The 15,338-nt window shown below is 39.3% G+C and overlaps 1 protein-coding gene across 5 annotated transcripts in view; it reads right to left on the bottom strand.

Moving 5' to 3' along the window:
- UMODL1 (uromodulin like 1) overlaps window positions 1-15,338 on the bottom strand; it is an 81,159-nt gene that overhangs the window by 63,962 nt on the left and 1,859 nt on the right. The window lies entirely within an intron of this gene.

The following is a 15,338-nucleotide window of genomic DNA, read 5'->3' as shown; positions in this document are numbered from 1 at the left end:
ATACAGCCAGAATATGGATAGGAAGGACAAAGGACTGTGCATTCAATTGGCAATTCCCTTCGTGAATCCATCTCTTGCACACACATGCAGAATCTGCCTCTGTTAAGCAGATCTGAAGCACAAAATAAACCAGCCAAAATATACAACCTGCTTTTCGCTGTTAGCCAACAGAAGATTTGGCCCTTCTTTCCAGCTAAGAGATATAGAGATATACACACAGACCCAAGTACATGTTTCTGATGAGAGATTTTTCTAAATTGTTGCAGAAGCTAATCTATAGTCCAAACCCCAAATAATGTTTCACAATTTGTACAAGATCTTTTATTGATGCATTGGATTTAAATGCTTATAGGAAGCTTCTCATTTTGAAGGACCTAAAGGAAAATTGTTTCCATGCCCTCCTGAGCCAGCTCAATTAAAAGCAGAGAAGCCCATGAAGGAAGAGGAATCATTCAAAGCAGAAACACTGGACTAAAGGAACCTACTATACAGACAGGGCAAGCTATGGCATCCCACTTCTACTGTGTGAATACTGAGTAAGGGCTTCAGGAAAGGTTTGCAAAAAACCAGCACATTTTAACCTGGTTAGAAGGTACCAACACTTGAACAGATTTGTTGACAAGAAGGAATGCAGTAAGTTGTTTTGGGAAGGTGTATGATTTCTTTTTTTCCCCCTGTTAATACCTGTAATTGTGATCAACCCAGACGAACACTGGATTGCTAAGTACAAAGGAGGCAAGGAGCTTTTTAAACAGGCAGAAAAACACCAAATGATTAAAAACAATATGGAGTGGAAGTTTGGGGTAAAGAGAAGCTTGGGCTGCAAGAAAAATAAGAGATTTAACCTTTGTGCCAAAATATAATGACCAGAAAGTTATGGACCCAAATCTGTGTCTCTGAGGGAATCTGAACAAACAGAAAATTCACCGGTAGTTTCAGAGATCTCACTGTACCCAGTGAGGAAATGCTTTTCTTTTTTCTTCTCTTTTTTTTTTAAAGAAAATCCTGGCCTGCTGTCAAATGTAGCTGTTGTTTTGAAATTATTTCTGTTTTGAGATTGATACTAAATCATCAGTGTGATTAAAATCAAAGGATCAATGGGGTTTCCATGCCCTTGCTCATACTCTTCCCTCAAGCAAAGATTACAAACTACTTGTAAGAACCCCTGCACAGGTGTCTGTCAGAACCAAGCCAAATCTGAACAAACATTCAGATTTCCCCAGAAGGCACTACAGGGCTAAACCACCCTCTGAATTATTCAGCAGGAGGCTATTAGCATCCTGCTCTGACTCTGCATTTTGACACATATACATTCACTATGGTTTCGCCCACCAAGCGACTTCTGTCATCTGAAGCATCTGTTGAGTTCAAGCTTTCGCTTAAACAGAGGAGAGCACAGCTCCAGCTTGCACAGTGTTTTCCAGCACGCTACCATGATTTATTCCATCAGTACCTGTGAATTAAGTAATGGAAGAGTGGAAGTCTAATATTAGCCCACAGGTCTCTTGCAAGGGGGGCACTTTGCAGGACTGTGCAGCCAGAGGGAAGCCTCCATCCTCAGAGCATGAGTTTTACATTATACTGGGGAAGAACCACGCTCTGTCTCAGCAGAGTTTCTCAGCACTGATATTTCCACTTCTGATGCGAGGAAAACTGCTGCTTTTTTTACACCCTATCCCACATGCAGCCACTGCTTCAGTTAGATACCACCGTCTGCTTCTCCAGGTATTCAGGAAAAGAAAATCATTCCTACCTTCTAACAGCATCAACTGCTGACATAAACATTGGCAGTTTCTCTACAATACCATAGTGCTGAAAGAGGAAGTAGAAATCTAAATGCTTGGTTTGGAATAAAGATTATATTGCATCACTGGCTTGGTAATCCATAAAGGAAACAATCGATCACCATTTTGCAAACCTAATCAAGAAAAAGGAGAGATGCCTGGCAAGGAGGTTCGATGTTTGGAGCGCAAAGAGACTTCACAACAGGTTTTGGCATTCTCAGGTGAAGAGAAATATGTGGTCATGCACTGTAAAATAGGAGGAAAATAATTTTCTTCTTTCTTCTCTCCTTCCAGTTTCCTGACCACAAAAACCCCAACTAAAATTATCTCACTCTATTTAACTAAAAAAAAAAAAAATAAATCACATTTTGCCAGATATTGAGAGTTGATATTTAAAGCTCAAAAGGAGATGCTTTTCAAAATGTTTATTGGCTTGTGAAAACAGTGGGTTATTTACTGAATCTGTTCTGCACCCTTAATTAGCACAAATGCCAGTAGGGAAACTTCCTGTGTGCTTTCTCCCATGCTGACCTTCTGCATGAGAAAAATTCCCTAGTGAAAATAGATTTTAACTCCCTCCTTGAAACCAAACATCTGGCTTTGGTTAAGGAGGCACATAACCCTGTCCTTTGTGATATTTGGATTGCAAGTGCTCTGGGCCAGGGAGTATTTTCTTTGTTATTTGCTGCTGAAAGTGATAGGGCCTTCAGTTTATAGATATGATAATGCTACCACTAAAGGATGATGAGAACATGACTGTTGTCGTGATTAACAGTCATTTATCATTCAAATGCCAAGTATAAATATCAGCACGCATACTCCATCATTCTTCATCTTTGCAATTAATTTCTATCACATTCTAAAAACTACTGAATATTGTCCTACTTGAGAGACAGAGCTCATGAACTGATCTAATGCCTCAAATTCTCATTGAAAGGTGGGAGTCAAGGATGCATCAGTCTCTCCCAAAAGGTAGTACTGCTGATATAACTACATGCATAAATTACATCAGTTCAATGAGAGACACGAGAATGTGTGTGCACCTCTTAAAAAGTGGGAGGCAAATGAAATAGGATTGCATCTAGCACATTTTCATTTAGTTCACTGTTCTTTGCTTCTCAGAGATCTGATGGGATGGATGGACCAGGGCCCACTGGCAAAGTCAGAAAAGGCTTTAGGACAGTCTACAAAATTTCCATGTCTTAGCTGCAAGGGATTTAAGAAAGCAAAAGCTTAGCTGATGCCAAGAGTAAATGAATGCTTTGCCTATATGGCCCTGATTCTAAGCAATTCTGCACCTAAGAGGAAAAATACTGAAGGGCAACATCATTCCCTGCTTGCAAAAGATCTGTTTTTTATAGACCTTGTACTTTCAGAAGCATGAGGGACAAGAGTACTTAACACAACTGTGGGCACTGGAAAAGTTCACATGATGAGCCCCAAGGGCTTATAAACAGCAGCAGATGGGTAGACCCTTAATCATCAGTCTGAGAAAATCACCCTGATGTCAGAGCTGGAATTTGATGCTTCCTCTAGGATGTGGTGAGGATGTTTCCTTACCAGAAAGGTGGAAACCTCATGCTGTGGAAGGACACAGAAAAGTATCCTCATGTAACAAGTATATCTTTATGATAACAAGGGTCCAGTAAGAAAACATTTATCATATGGTCCACAACTAAAGCAATATTTCCATGTAAAAAGTGGCATGGCTGAGGCAGTTTTGCACTCTGAAGAGCTGCAGTGAGTGACATAAAGCAGCCAAAACCTCAGCAAATTGCCTGGAGTTTCATTTGGCACAAGGGTGATGTAGACCTGGAAAAATGGGCCCTGTGTAATTCTCTGGTCCTTGGGTCAGAGAAAAGGAGGAATAGTCAGAACATTTTTGGCCTTAAGATGCTGCTGAAATACCCTCCAAGAGAGATCTGATCAAGAGGAGGCAAAGGCAAATTCCAACAATACTGGTATTCCCTTGCTTTTTGCTGTGCCAAGTACAAAAATGGGAGGTCTAGCTTCTTTTTTTAAAAGCAAACATCTGAATTTTGAAGAGTCATGTGCCTACATTATGCAACTACCTAGTCCCTAACGAAACGGGCTGATTTTCAATCCAGGGTTGTCTAAAAATAAATTTGGGAGGAGTGTTTTCCCAAAAGGGTAAGGGTTATGCACATAACTCAATGTCCACTTAGGAAAATCTTTTCTGCATTCCTACAAACAGCACTAATGATTACCCAAGCAGAAAGGTCTTTTTATCTAATTTACTTTTAGGTCCTCTTCTGTCTTTCCCCTTTTACACTTCTATCAGTCTGAATAATAAATACAGATTAATGTTTTGCTTAGGTTTTTTTCTTATCATGATGTCTCTGCCATCATGTTTATATTCACATACAACCATATACACATGTATAAACAGATACATACATACATGCATACATATACACATGTATATACACATACATGCAAAGATACAACCGTTGCAAGAGGAATTCTATTTGATTCAACAGTGTTAATATCTAAATTAAAAATGATGGAACTATATCAGCCTGTTGAAACTTGATCTTACAAAATGCATTTTTCAACCATGATTATTACACTCTTTAAGCATCACAATTTATACAGAAAGTGATTGTGACAACGAAGGACCAGTTCTGGCACAGGTAGACGAGACAAAGGAGAAAAAAAGAAATAGAAACAGTGGCTTGTGTTACAGTCTCCAGCAACTGTGTGCAATCAGTGAGGAGGGAAATGGCTCCCTGCGCACTGGATGCTTGAGTTGGATGTTATAAACACCCTCTAGAAGCTTTTATCTATCAGTTTAGTTTAAGCCTCTGTCCTTAACAAGTCTTTACATGTGTACCATAAAGGCAAGTCCCATAGCACCTTATTAACTTGTTTATTCTTTCCAGCTCTCTGCATTCAAGCTAAATCACATTATGCAATTAGCTGCTATGAAAACAAATGAAACGTATTTTGGTTTTGCGTGTTTAAGGATCAGTTCAAAATCTGTTCTCTTCAAACAGTATTTGACGGACTGACTTAGGATCAGTTTGATGTCTGAATTATTTTCTTGTACTATGAAAAGAAGCTGCTGCTGACATTATGTCTAAAACCATTGAGATGGTGCAAAAAAATATGATTTGAACAGTGAATTTTGATGATTTGGACAACTGTATCATCTTTCCTGTAAGAACAAAAGAATTCATAATTTTTAGGAGGTAGTTGTGACAGGGTGGTCTTGACATGCCACAAAGTTCACCCTGTAGCATATGAATGTTTTTTCCATTGAAAAGTCTTGCCTCCAAATTTCAGTGTTCGAGCAATTCAATTATTAGCAACAACTTCTGGCAAATAAAAGGCAGCACTTCTCGACTATGCTACATGACATTTATTTGTATGGGAAAAGGAAAGAGACAGTTACCATGTAAACAAAAGAAAAACAAGAACAAAATCTCACTCGCTCAGTTGAGCTCATCACCAGCTAAGCCTAATTTTGATTAGCTCTCCCATCAAGAGCAGGATCCACTCTAATAGAATTTACCATAAAAGGAGATTTGGGGGTTTACTGTTATCAGAGGGATTGACTAAATGTTAAAATACCAATGGCAAGAAGAAACTCAAACTATTTGAAACTGTTGATTTTAGCATGCATTTGTTTTCTAAATGTGTAATAGGTCCACCCTGGCTGTCATCGGAATGGCTCTGCATGATTTATTTCATGACCTTCTTCATGGAGTTAGTTCATACAAGCCTATTTCCAGTATTAATGTATTCCCCAAAAAATGCAGACTGAAGGCATAGACTGGGTGTATCCCGGGTGATAGGAAAAACTTATCCCAGCCCAAGAAACCATGAAGGTTTTTGTCTTCCTCTTGTCAGTATATTCCAGGAGAACAAAGACGTTCAACTTGCCCTTTTTATTGTTGGGGGCTGAATTCAGTCACAAAAATGTCCCAGTCCTACAAGTGATGGTAAATACTGTTGTTCAGGGGGCTATGCAGCAGCTTACTTGCCTGAAACCTACAGTGGAATTGGGGTCTTCATATTCTTCTATCAAGCACAGGACATCGTGGGTGTATGGGGTTCCCTTTAAACCAAATTATGCATGCTGTATAGGTAATAAAATGTAATCTAGAGATACATTAGAAAAATTCGTAGTCCTCCTGGAAGAAAAGGGAAAAGATTTTTGCATGCCATGTGAAGACAGGATTCTGTCTGTACTTAAGAGTACTTAAAAATAAACTAAAATTTTAATAATAACCTACTTAGAATAAGTTCAAGCTAATTCCCACTGAAAATAAGTGGGATGAATTTGAGGAAACACAAGGGTGTCTTTCAGTAAATATTTATGGAAATATAGAAAGAGGAACAGAAACTTGGTCATAAATTTGCCAAGACGAATAGAAGGTGTCATTAACATTTGTTCTCTCTGTATGAGCCACGGGTTCTTCCTCTTGGGGGAATCACAGTGGAAAATTGTAAACAAATTTTTCTGCACAGCATCATAAAATAAATTCCCAGTTCTGTATTCAGTGCCAGAGATATTGCCAGGCAACAGGAAATGATTGCTATATCTTGAGAGAATGCCCTGAATTTATTATTTTTAGGTCATCCATTAGTGACACAATGCAAAGTTTCGCCTCCGTTTTATTCCAATGAGCCCATACTTGAAGCTAAACAGATGTCCAGAAATTTCAGAAAATTAAAAACCACAAACAAATCTCTTTAACTCACTAAAATCTGTAGCTATCAAGTGACAACAATCAGTATGCAGTTTAGCAGGAACTAAGAGTTTGGCTATGCCCACGCAATGTTACCCTTCAAGCTGCCCCATTCAGAGCTTCAGGAAGACCTGTGAGGGCCAGTTCCCTGCTGAAGCTTTCTCACGGGCTCCAGACACACCGCCACACCTGCGGGAATGCGCCAGGCACATGCACGGCCTGTGGCACAACCTCCAGACAGAAGCCTGGTCTTGATGACAGGGAAGCCACCATAACCCTCAGCAAATTTTTCCAGTGGTTAATAATCCTCGCTGTTACAATAACCCTGCCTTTTTCTTCTTTCTTGAAGTTACAGCTTCTAGTCCTGGAAACTTGTTAGGCTTTCTGCTATAACATTAATTACCTTTTTTGCTTAAAACATTTTCAGAGGAAATGCTCTTAGTTTCCTAATTTTTTTTTAAATTGGAGAGGAGATGATTTTGAAAGGTTCAAGTCTTTCAAGCAAGCAGAAAAGGTAAAGCTCTACCAGAAGCTATAAATTCAGTGCAGGGTTAATGAAGGGCTTTGTGGACTATTTACATGCAGAGGTGTATTACATGATTGTAATAGTCCTCTTTAACTTCAGAATTTTAAAATCCCAGAGAGTTCTGTGTAAGTAGTAATGACAAATGACTTCATTTTCAAATGCTTCCTTTAAAATGTAAATGCATGCATCATCTTTGAACACAAATGTATTAACAATTTGGCATCATAGATGGCAATTTTAAATATTAAACACTTTGATGTTCACCATTCTTAGTGGTATTTTATTTCGTTCGCCACTGGCTAAAAACATGTTTCCAGCCAGATTTTTCAGCTTAGGTGGCAAGCGGTAACCTGTTAAACTGTGGTTAACTACAACACTTGCCACGGCCTCTTCATACCGCCCAGCTGCACCCAACTGACATAGAGATGCAATTAGGTTGAGCCCAGTTTTTAGTCACTGTACACAGAAGCAACTGCTGTCCTTGTGTTGGTACGCACTCGGGTGGAGGGCTGGTCTTGGTGGCTGAAGGCACACCTTGGTAGGAAAAGATCAGAGTGGGAAGAAAAGCAACCATGTCACCTTCTGCGCTTAGACCTGCTGCTAAAAATGAGTAGTAGTAGTAGTAATGAGTAGCAATAACTGCTGTTGTAGTATCTGAAATACTCAGCAAACGTGCTGGTCCAGGACATCTCCTGACATTGTCTGCCTGCAAGGGTTTTTGTAGATACCTGGCTGTACCTTAAAACAGCATGAAAAGTCATGAGGACTCTCCTCTGAGCTAACTCATGGCTAAAGAAAACAAGTCACATTTTAGCAGCAGCGTAAGCAAAACCCTCCAGCTCACTCCCTGAAAAGCTGTAGTGCAGTAAAGACAAGAAGAAAGAAACCACCTGGGACTGAGGACGGTGAGGAGGGGAAAGCAGGGAAAGCAGAGAAGAAGGAGGGAGGGAGGAAGCAAGCAAGCAAGCTGTATGTTGCTAGAAATAGCATTTGCCAATTCCATATAGACTATAATGCCTCCAAAAGACCCAATTAAGGCAATGGAAATGCAGAAGCACTAATGCAGAGATGAATCATCTGACCTAAAACAGAGGGAATGCTGAAATATATAAGGGAAGAAAGTGTGTCATTTTAGCTTTAACAGCAAAATAATTCCAGATATAAACTTTCAAAAATGTTTGGCCAACAGAAACCACAAGACAGTGTTGGTTACTACAGCTATGCAGGTACAGCAGAGAACTCGTCTATGACAAGCTATAGTTTGAAATGGACAGGTCTGCCCTTCTGCAGGCTTCATACACAAAAGCTAGGCAACACCCAAAGTACCACACACTCCAGTCAGTCTCCAAGAGTGACACTGTCAATTAAGGATACAAAATAATCTAAAGATAAATTTATCAACTTTTTAAAATAGGATGTCAAGTATGGCATGAATTACACAATGCCCTCTCACTTTCTCTCTTCCAGGTCAGTGTTGTACTAATAAATAAAATGAGACCACAAACTAACTCTCATCACAATGTACGTCTGCAGCAGTTCTGAAGCAATGGAGAAAAAGTTTCCAATGCAGAGAGCCTGCACATATTCCCAGAACTTTTACAACCCTAGTTTAAATGAAAAAATGTCCAGCTGAAGGGGGAAAAAACCATATCCAGGCAGCTGAGCAGCCTGCCAGAGGAGAGGACAGAATTTCTGTTCCACATCACACGTTTCTGCAGATTCTTGGGAACAAATACACCCCTTCAGTAACTCCAGAGTCCATTGACAAGACTGCAGGGGTCAGATTCCTCAAGCACAGATGTCAGGATTTAAGACTAGCTCTAAATCCTTCAAACCAACCCTCTCCTCTAGCCTGGAAAACGCTGAACTAATCTCCCCTGCGAGTGTGTCAGGTTCCAGCAGCAATTCCCCGGTATGCCATCCTGGCAAGCATGACACCCCTTGCCTTTTCCCTCTTCAACTACCTCCATCGTTCACATAGAAAGCGAAATTTGTATTTTCACCAGGTTCTCTCCAACAGGGAACTTCACTTTTGTATTTAAAGACAACTTTAATACTACTTTGTGCTACTTTGGAAATAGGAGGAGACTTTAAGAGGAGAAAGAACAGCCACATACACTGAAACGCAATAGCTAGGTCCTTCTACGCCACTCTTACTATTTTCTGTGCTTTAATTAGCCATCTGATAAGTGCCACCATCTTCTAATCCAGGTTCAAAATATACCTGCATAACCTTAAAGCCAATTTCAACCTAGGGGCCAATGTCAAGCTAAGACTTCTCTAGTCCTGAGCCATCAGATATCATAGCTAGTGAAATGTCTTCTCGTATGTGTGGTACAAAAAATAATGCTTCAGACATACAAACATCACAAAGTACAAAAACAAAAAAACAGTTTAAAGAAAGATTTGTCTGCATATCTTCATCCGTTTTGCTATGATTCTGTTTAGCTTCATAATTTGTGCAGAAAAATGTCCGATACTCAGTGTCTTGTGGCAATGCATGTCACATGCACTCTAATGCTGAGGCTTCGCTGCAGTCTGCTCAAAAGGACATTAATTGCAAGGTGGAAGTCGACAGTTTCAGCAAAATTGACACTTAGATACAGTGCACTGAGACATGTGCAGTCCACGTGCATTTGCACCACCATACAACCCTAGCTCAGACTGAAGAACTGAGGTACACTGCCTGAGGTCTTCCTTTCTATCATTTCCATCTCACTGACCCCGGCCCTTTCTAACTCTGATGCCAAGTGAGGATTCTTGGTGAGAGACCTCCTGTTTAGCTAGCTGTGTAGGGACCTCCCTTAGGTCTTCAAACTTTGATTAAAACTCTGGGTAGTCTGGCCATTAAAAACCCTTCTTTTTAAAGTGCTGGGTTGTGGTTTTTTCCAATAAGTCCCATGACAACACCGAGGGAGATGCTGTAAGAAGTCATCATACTTTGAAGACTGGCAAGCAAAGCAGCACAGTTCATGTGTGTGATTTTATCATCAGAGTTGTTTTCAACCAGAAACACTTATGCTGTGGTTCTCCACTAAGTATTCTAGTTGTACTGGTCTAGAGCTATAATCTCTGCCAACATAACTAAGAGAACGACATTGGAGAGAGTAATGTTTGTATATTTGAGGGAGGGGAAGCCATCTGTGTAATGGCATGGCCAAATTTTGCCTCTTCACATTTAGCATACAAAATGACAGGTATACATAGTGCCGTGTAAACACATTACCTACCAAATGCCTAGAATATAACACAGTACAGCCAGTTAGGCCCTAAGCAAGACGCTTGTACTGGAGAGGCAATGAGCCTCCCTGTTGTCCACACATAATTGGCTCATATATAAAGAACTGCCACAGGGAACTGGGGGGGAAGAGCGTCAAATTGACAGAGAAGCAGGTCAGGTGAAAAAGCCTCTTCCAGAGCACTGTTTCTGTACTTCAGAACTGTAAAGCAACATCTACTAAATAAATCCCCATTCTGTTTTGGGTCTGAATTCATCATGCAAATAATGTAATTAGACAGTACAGAATTGACAAGAATAAATTCAGCCAGTAGCATGAACATAAAAACATCAATAATTCAGTATCTTGGTGATTTTTGCTATGCCACTTGAACTTTCTACTCAGTAATTAATAAATCGGTAGGGAGATGACATCAGTAAGACTGCACAGGCCATAGAAGTGCAGAAGTTGACCCACCGTTATTACAGGGCAGTATTTCTGTATTCATGGCCTGAAAGCAAGTTTCAGTTCCTCATCTCAAATCATGGTCATGTCTTTTTAGAGCACAGAAAGGCATGAGAATAAGTTTGAAGTTGTTATAAATTGCAAGCTCTTCTCAGAATACGCATTTTGTAGTCTTAGGACCAGCATGCTACCATCATATATGAAATGACTTAGTGACACAACAGCACCCTCAGGTATAGTACATGCACAAACAAAAAAAATAGCTTTTTGGCTGCACAAACCAAAAAATACCACCTAGAAATAACATTTCTGGCACTATTTGATGAAACAAAGAAACGTAGACACAATTTTTCAGCAAGCCAATAAGTTTACTTCCTAACTTCTGCATTTTTTACTTCATGAGAACTTACCACAAATCACCTCTAACATTTGGATATAATCTTCTAAAAAGAAAAATAATCTACTCAACATACACCACATTTTTCCAGCATCTTAGCAATGCACAAACACAAATGCACTTGCTGCAACTCCAAAAATTGCTATCCATCTCTGTGTAATCTCTAACCCCAGTAGACTGTTGTTTGAGGCCAGACTGTCTGACTGATACTGAGGAATTAAAGCACCAAGCTGACTTTTAAAATACACCATAGCGCTAATAGCTCTTTGTTTCTCTCTCTGATTCACTTTATAAACCTTCTAGAGAACTAAGGCTATAGTCACAGTGCTTTCTGCCAAGAAACTCGATCCCTAAAGCCATATTTACAGGAGAACAGGATGATAAACATAATTATTGTACTAATGCAGAATTTTGCACTATCATTCCATTTATTCTTCCTGAAAATAAACTTTGCTAAACATGAACAAAAGCATGAGCCTTCCTTTTTTTATAACAAGCACAAGACATTTCATTTTTCTTTGCTTTCCCATGCTTGGAGTTAGCGTATGAACAGAATTATAGAATATGCTTGCCCTATCATCCATCTTTCCATTTGCTTTTTCCTGAATTTCTTTACATACAGTTTGTCTAAAATAAAGAGCCAGGATGTACACACTTGTAACTAGGAAATCAAAGCCACTTTTTAATACTGTCTTACACACTTCCACTGTAATCAGAATACTCAGGATTTTATTTTTAGAAGACTCAGACACCGAACTCCAGCTGAAGTTAATCAGAGCTGTGAAAACTGATAACATGAAATTGCACCCTATCTGCTGCACTGTGACAGATTTTGTATTTCAGTTGCTCCTGCAGCTTTTTATCAATGTGCTTTTTAAAGTACCCACAAATGGCTTACTAGTTGCAAATGAAGATACATTATTCTTTTATTAATCATAGTACCATGACCGTCTGCCCGCTTAGAGAATGCATGCCTTAATACTTGTAGCTTATTTTTCTCTGAATCATTGTCCAACCTGTAGAACTATCACCTTTTTAAGTAGGTATGTGTTTACTACTACTTAGCCGTTTTCTAGGGTAGTATTACTATCTAGCTTGTCGTCTGGCAGCATTTATCTGAAACTGTCCCAGCCATTAGGCATGTGGATTCTGAGTGGAAAATATTAACTAGATTGTGCTATTTGCAGAAGAACGAGGGTGACAGCTAAAAAAGCTCAAGACTTGGCACTCAACAACTGCAATACCAGGAATGAAGACAGTTTTACATTATAGTGTATTATAGTTATTTTCCTGGTAAGAAATGTAAATCTTCAGAAAGGCTCTTGTCTGTGCACCTTGCTTCACACTGGTTACGGAAACACTGCGATTTTTGTAATATTCTCGTTGTGTATCTTACTGCCTGGTTGTCTCTCTGAATACTGGTAAGTGTCCGTACTTTTGTGACAAGGTAAGTGACGGGTTTTAACTAGAAAAAATAAGATTTCTTTTTACCTGCTAGCATTCATTATGGGAGGTTTCATCCGAACATATCAGAAAAAGAAAAAAATAAAAATCCAGACACCCTTTTCCATGCACAGCTATCAGCAATGAGAAACTGGTAGAAAATTGTGTCTGTATTTTGGCAAGTCATTCAGTTACCTGTCTTTTGGCAGAGTATTTGGAATCAATGAAGCTAGACCTCTAGTGTTTCCAGAAACATTTGCTGCATTCAACAGTGGCTGAAAGGAACCGGCTCGTTCATGTGTTTTCTGTGATCACAAGTAACAGCGCTTCACTTCTCAGAAGTTTTGGGATAGAAGCTGGTATCTGAAGGAACAGGGTAACAGCCATAGCGTGTCCTGCAGCATTAGCATTTGCTCCACTGATAAGATTTTCAAGGCCAACTGAGAGAGGAGGCAGTTTCTTTGAGATTAATTATCTCCCTCTGCAATATGTCCTTGGCAATAGTAATTCCAGAGTTTTTGGTGGGAAACAAGAAAGACATAACACTCTGTCCCTCGGGTACTGCATTTCTGCTATTACAACAGCTACGGGAGAACCTTAGAGTTTGAAAAGCCATGCTGCTGGGATGCGGCAGCATCATATACTCCTAAAGCTATCAAAGTACAGAATGGACTTCTCTATACGGACACAACACTTGAAGAAAATTTACCAAGATGAAAAATTTTAGCATCTATACCTAGAGTCAAGGTTCCCCCACCGAAATGAAGCAAAATTAGACTGCATGACATTCCTTCTGAGGTGCGTTCTTCTTTCTTTAACCTCTCTGCTTCCCCAAACCCAAGCTTTTCTCTGCAAAACTCTTTCTCAGCTGCTAATACACGAGTGCCTAAGGGTATCTGAGATACTTCTAGAGGCTCTCTAACAGAAAATAACCTGATGTCATTAGTTTTAAATTAATCACACAAGGTCCAAACCTTCACTGAAAAATTTTTAGGGTTCTATACATCAAAAAAGGCTGAAACTACAGATCTAGAAAAAGGAAGCCTAGCTCCAGGATATGACTTTATTCCAATTATTTTTATATTGAAAATGAAACAAATGTTAGCATTAAAAAACCTAAACTATTCAGAGTACACAACTTGGCCCTATAGTACTATATTTGCATCACAAAAAATAGTAGCTTCTCCTAGGTACACATACAACCAACACAAGTGTTTTAGTTTTTACATGTAAATTTTCTCAACAAGTCCATGTATAATCATCCATATTTTTAAAATAGTTTGCTTTACATTCTACATTTTGCAGGGACTCAGTTTTTAACAAAATTCCAGTGATTAAGCTTGTTGGCAAGTATGATCAAAAGTTAATCTGAGCAGCTATTGGATACTCTGAATGGAAAACAAACCTTATACTCAACAAACACGCATCTGGTAATAACAGCTGCAACCACACACATATAGATGAAAAATACATCAAACTAAGCACTCCATCAAAGCATTTAAAATTAGAAATGTTTGAAAAAAATGTTCATAAACAAACTATTATTGAAGAACGAGAAAGTATTTAAATGATTGTGAATGGTATATTTGACAAAATTAACCTAGAGACAACTTAAACCGCAAATAGTTCTACAGCATGAATTCCTTGCCTAGATGTCATTAGAATCAAGAAAAATCTGATTTACAGGGAATTAAGGCATCCATACAACTTTAATAACATCAAGTCAATGAGACTGAATCATGAAATACAGTCAGATTGAGTCTTATGTTCCCTCAAACCACAAAATCTTTTGAGAATTACGTTCAAAATTTTCTCAAATCATCTGCTTAAGGCAAGAAGTACAGAGAATAACTGCTGTCTGGTGCCAATATTATACAAGCCACTATATGGGCTCTATTCTAATGGCTGCACTTTCACTAGGGAAACTGACAAATTAAAAATACTGGTAATAAATACTTGCACAGTAAGACATACTTATACACACATGTGTGTACACCTTAAAGAACACAATTTTTTCAGCAGAGTAATTCCAGCACGGAGGTTCTCCATCTGTGACACAGGCCCTTTTGGAGAACTGTGGATGAGAAAATAATTATGCAAGACCAGCTTGTTTCTCCTTGGCTGAGAAATAACCGAGTACATATGAAAAAAGTTAGCAGGGCCTTGCTAGATTTACGAGCTCAGGTTAGTTTCACAAATGCTTCACTGGCAGCACAGCCAGTGTCACTGCATAAACCGGTTTATGTGAACAGATCCAGCTGCTTTCCTAGCTGTTTGTTCACATTACCACAGTAGGCCCGCTGTTGTGCCAGAGCAGTTGTCTGCATACCCGTGCAACAAACCAGATCAGGGAACTATTCCAGATGAAACCAAGCAGCTCGTTTGGGTTTTGTGCTGGCTCATCACACAGCCACACTCATGTCAGGACAGAAGCGGCAGTGGCACAAGTCTGTGAATGAAAAAAAACCCGCTCCTTTTACAGGCAGCTTAGCAAGTTTGCAAAAACACCAAAACAGACAGCAATAGCAAAAAATGTATCTGGAGAGGGGAGAGAGCAGCTGGACCCAGTGAGGTACATCGCCATTTTCCTTACACGGGGTTTAGCCCATTTGCAGCAAACCCTTGGCAAAAAAGGTTTAAACGCAGCACTAAACACATTACAGAGATTCCAATAGCTGCTTCAGAGTATTTGTGACTTACATGGAATATCTAAAAGCACTGTTGGAAAACGTGTATGCGGATTAAATGTTAATCTCTAGAATTCGAGCTGTCCTTAATGAAAAGATAATG

This window comes from Ciconia boyciana, chromosome 1 (genome assembly GCF_034638445.1).
Source record: "Ciconia boyciana chromosome 1, ASM3463844v1, whole genome shotgun sequence".
In the NCBI taxonomy this organism is placed as follows: domain Eukaryota; kingdom Metazoa; phylum Chordata; class Aves; order Ciconiiformes; family Ciconiidae; genus Ciconia; species Ciconia boyciana.
This window is presented reverse-complemented; position numbering and strand designations above follow the sequence as displayed.